The sequence below is a fragment of the Arachis hypogaea genome, chromosome 14, assembly GCF_003086295.3.
Source record: "Arachis hypogaea cultivar Tifrunner chromosome 14, arahy.Tifrunner.gnm2.J5K5, whole genome shotgun sequence".
In the NCBI taxonomy this organism is placed as follows: Eukaryota; Viridiplantae; Streptophyta; class Magnoliopsida; order Fabales; family Fabaceae; genus Arachis; species Arachis hypogaea.
The window spans coordinates 124,612,711-124,617,447 of NC_092049.1; the positions used below are offsets into that span (position 1 = coordinate 124,612,711).

Below are 4,737 nucleotides of genomic sequence, written 5' to 3' on the forward strand. Positions count from 1 at the left end.
CCAGAGATAACCTTACTGAATTTTTCGAACAAGAAAAGGAGATGGCAGCCGAACCTAACAACAATAATGCAAGGAGGATGCTTGGTGATTATACTACACCTACTTCCAAGTTTGATGGAAGAAGCATCTCAATCCCTACCATTGGAGCAAACAATTTTGAGCTGAAACCTGAATTAGTTGCTCTAATGCAACAGAACTGCAAATTCTATGGACTTCCATTAGAAGATCCCTATTAGTTTTTAACTGAGTTCTTACAGATCTATGAGACTGTTAAGACTAATGGAGTAGATCCTGAAGTCTACAGGCTCATGCTTTTCCCTTTTGCTGTAAGAGACAGAGCTAGAACATGGTTGGACTCACAACCTAAGGATAGCCTGGACTCCTGGGATAAGCTGGTCACGGCCTTCTTGGCTAAGTTCTTTCCTCCTCAAAAGCTGAGCAAGCTTAGAGTGGATGTTCAGACCTTCAAGCAAAAAGATGGTGAATCCCTCTATGAAGCTTGGGAAAGATACAATCAGATGACCAAAAGGTGTCCTCCTGACATGCTTTCAGAATGGACCATTCTGGATATATTCTATTATAGTCTGTTTGAGTTCTCCAAGATGTCACTGGACCATTTTGCAGGTGGATCCATTCACCTAAAGAAAACGCCTACAGATGCTCAAGAACTTATTGACATGGTTGCTAATAATCAATTCATGTATACTTCTGAGAGGAATTCCGTGAATAATGAGACGCCTCAGAGGAAGGGAGTTCTTGAAATTGATGCTCTGAATGCCATATTGGCTCAGAACAAAATGTTGACTCAACAAGTCAACATGATTTCTCAAAGTCAGAATGGATGGCAAAACACATCCAACAGTACTAAAGAGGCATCTTCTGAAGAAGAAGCTTATGATCCTGATAACCCTGCAATAGCAGAGGTAAATTATATGGGTGAACCTTATGGAAACACCTATAATTCATCATGGAGAAATCATCCGAATTTCTCATGGAAGGATCAACAAAAGCCTCAACAAGGCTTTAATAATGGTGGAAGAAACAGGCTCAGCAATAGCAAGCCTTTTCTATCATCTTCTCAGCAACAGACAGAGAATTCTGAACAAAATACCTCTAATTTAGCAAACTTGGTCTCTGATCTGTCCAAGGCCACTTTAAGTTTCATGAGTGAAACAAGATCCTCCATAAGGAATTTGGAGGCACAAGTGGGCCAGCTGAGTAAGAAAATCACTGAAACCCCTCCTAGTACTCTCCCAAGCAATACTGAAGAGAATCCAAAAAGAGAGTGCAAGGCCATTGACATAGTCAACATGGCCGAACCTAGAGAGGAAGAAGAGGACGTGAATCCCAATGAGGATGACCTCATGGAACGTCTCTCAAGCAAGAAGGAGTTTCCTATTAAGGACCCAAAGGAATCTGAGACCCATATAGAGACCATAGAGATTCCACTAAACCTCCTTCTGCCATTCATGAGCTCTAAAGACTATTCTTCCTCTGAAGAGGATGAAGATGTAACTGGAGAGCAAGTTGCTCAGTATCTAGGAGCTTTCATGAAGCTGAATGCCAAGTTGTTTGGTAATGAGACTTGGGAAGGTGAACTTCCCTTGCTCATTAGTGAACTAGATACATGGGTTCAGCAAACTTTACCTCAAAAGAGACAAGATCCTGTAAATTCTTAATACCCTGTACCATAGGCACCATGACCTTTGAGAAAGCTCTGTGTGACCTAGGGTCAGGTATAGATCTTATGCCACTCTCCGTAATGGAGAAGCTGGGGATCATTGAGGTACAGCCTGCCACATTCTCATTACAATTGGCAGACAATTCAGTAAGACAAGCTTATGGATTAGTAAAGGACGTGTTAGTAAAGGTTGAAGGCCTTTACATCCCTGCTGATTTCATAATCTTAGATACTAGGAAGGAGGAGGATGAATGCATCATCCTTGGAAGACCTTTCCTAGCCACAGCAGGAGCTGTGATAGATGTTAACAGAGGAGAATTAGTCCTTCAATTAAATGGGGACTACCTTGTGTTTAAGGCCCAAGGCTATCCTTCTGTAACAATGGAGAGGAAGCATGAAAAGCTTCTCTCAGTACAGAGTCAAACAAAGCCCCCACAATCAAACTCTAAGTTTGGTGTTGGGAGGCCTCAGCCAAACTCTAAGTTTGGTGTTGAATCCCCACATCCAAACTATAAGTTTGGTGTTGGGAGTCTACAACATTGACCTGATCACCTGTGTGGCTCCGTGAGAGCTCACTGTCAAGCTATTGACATTAAAGAAGCGCTTGTTAGGAGGCAACCCAATTTTTATTTATCTAATTTTATTTTTCTTTTATTGTTCTTTTATGGTTTATTAGGTTCATGATCATGTGGAGTCACGAAAAAAATACTAAAATTAAAAACAGAATCAAAAACAGCAGAAAAAAATCACACCCTGGAGGAAGGACTTACTGGCGTTTAAACGCCAGTAAGGAGCATCTGGCTGGCGTTCAACACCAGAACAGAGCATGGATCTGGCGTTGAACGCCAGAAACAAGCAACATCCAGGCGTTCAAACGCCAGGAAGACACCCTGAGAAGAGCTAGCACTGAACGCCAGAAATAAGCATGGAACTGGCGTTCAACGCCAGAAACATGCTGCACATGGGCGTTGAACGCCAGAACAAGCATCACTTCGGCGTTTAAACGCCAGAATTGTATGCAAAGGCGTTTTACATGCCTAATTGGTGCAGGGATGTAAATCCTTGACACCTCAGGATCTGTAGACCCCACAGGATCCCCACCTACCTCAACTCACCTTCTCCCCTTTTCAGAGAATCCCATAAACACTCTTCCCCAAAAATCCTTCACCAATCACCTCAATCTCTCTTCCCCATCACCTTTTCACCACTCACATCCATCCACCCTTCCCCATAAACCCCACCTACCTTCAAAATTCAAAAACTCTTTCCCACCCAAACCCACCCAACATGGCCGAACCTTAACCCCTCTCCCTCACTATATAAACCCCTCCATTCTTCTTCATTTTCACACAACACAACCCTCTCCTCTCCTCCTTGGCCGAAACACAACCCTCTCTCCCTTTCCTCCATATCTTCTTCTTCTTCATCTTTTCTTTCTTCTCTTGCTCGAGGGCGAGCAATATTCTAAGTTTGGTGTGGTAAAAGCATAGCTTTTTGTTTTTCCATTACCATTGATGGCACCTAAGACCGGAGAAACCTCTAGAAAAGGGAAAAGGAAGACAAAAGATTCCACCTCTGAATCATGGGAGATGGAAAGATTCATCTCCAAAGCCCATCAAGACCACTTCTATGATATTGTGGCCAAGAAGAAGGTGATCCCCGAGGTCCCTTTCAAACTCAAGAAAAATGAGTATCCGGAGATCCAACATGAAATCCAAAGAAGAGGTTGGGAAGTTCTAACAAAACCCATCCAACAAGTTGGAATCCTAATGGTTCAAGAATTCTATGCCAATGCATGGATCACTAGGAACCATGATCAAAGTAAGAACCTGAACCCAAAGAATTATCTTACAATGGTTCGGGAGAAATACTTAGACTTTAGTCCGAAGAATGTGAGGTTGGCGTTCAACTTGCCCATGATGCAAGGAGATGCACGCCCCTACACTAGAAGGGTCAATTTTAATCAAAGGTTGGACCAAGTCCTTATGGACATATGTATAGAAGGAGCTCAATGGAAAAGAGACTCCAAAGGCAAACCGATTCAATTAAGAAGACTGGACCTCAAGCCTGTAGCTAGAGGATGGTTGGAGTTCATCCAACGCTCCATCATCCCCACTAGCAACTGATCTGAAGTTACTGTGGATCGAGCCATCATGATTCATAGCATCATGATTGGAGAGGAAGTAGAAGTTATCTCCCTTGAATTCTACAAAATAGCCGAAAAGCCCTCTACCTTGGCAAGGCTAGCTTTTCCTCATCTTATTTGCCATCTATGTTACTCAGCTGGAGCTTTCATAGAAGGAGACATCCCCATTGAGGAGGAGAAGCCCATCACTAAGAAAAGGATGGAGCAAACAAGAGAGCCCACTCATGGAGCCCAAGAGACGCATGAGGAAGCTCATCACCAAGAAATCCCGGAGATGCCTCAAGGGATGCACTTTCCTCCCAACAACTATTGGGAACAACTCAACACTTCTCTTGAAGATTTGAGTCACAACATGAATCAATTAAGGGTGGAACATCAAGAGCACTCCATCATTCTCCATGAAATTAGAGAAGATCAAAGAGCAATGAGGGAGGAGCAACAAAAACAAGGAAGAGACATAGAAGAGCTCAAGGACATCATTGGTTATTCAAGAAGAAAACGCCACCATCACTAAGGTGGACTCATTCCTTGTTCTTAAATTTTCTGTTTTTCGTTTTTTTTATGTTGAATGTTATTCTATGGTTGTGTCTTCATTACATGATCATTAGTATTTAGTAACTATGTCTTAAAGCTATGAGTAATTCCATGAATCCTTCACCTCTCTTAAATGAAAAATGTTTTTAATTGAAAAGAACAAGAAGTACATGAGTTTCGAATTTATCCTTGAATTTAGTTTAATTATATTAATGTGGTAACAATACTTTCTGTTTTCTGAATGAATGCTTGAACAGTGCATATTTTTGATCTTGTTGTTTATGAATGTTAAAATTGTTGGCTCTTGAAAGAATGATGAACAAAGAGAAATGTTATTGACAATCTGAAAAATCATAAATTAGATTCTTGAAGCAAG

General features: G+C 41.6%; 1 non-coding gene across 1 annotated transcript; it reads right to left on the reverse strand.

The window, feature by feature from the left end:
• Positions 1–440: 440 nt before the first annotated feature.
• Positions 441–548, reverse strand: LOC112746011 (small nucleolar RNA R71). The gene has a single exon (XR_003173912.1). It is a non-coding gene; the product is annotated as a small nucleolar RNA R71 (small nucleolar RNA).
• Between the last annotated feature and the right edge of the window lie 4,189 nt (positions 549–4,737).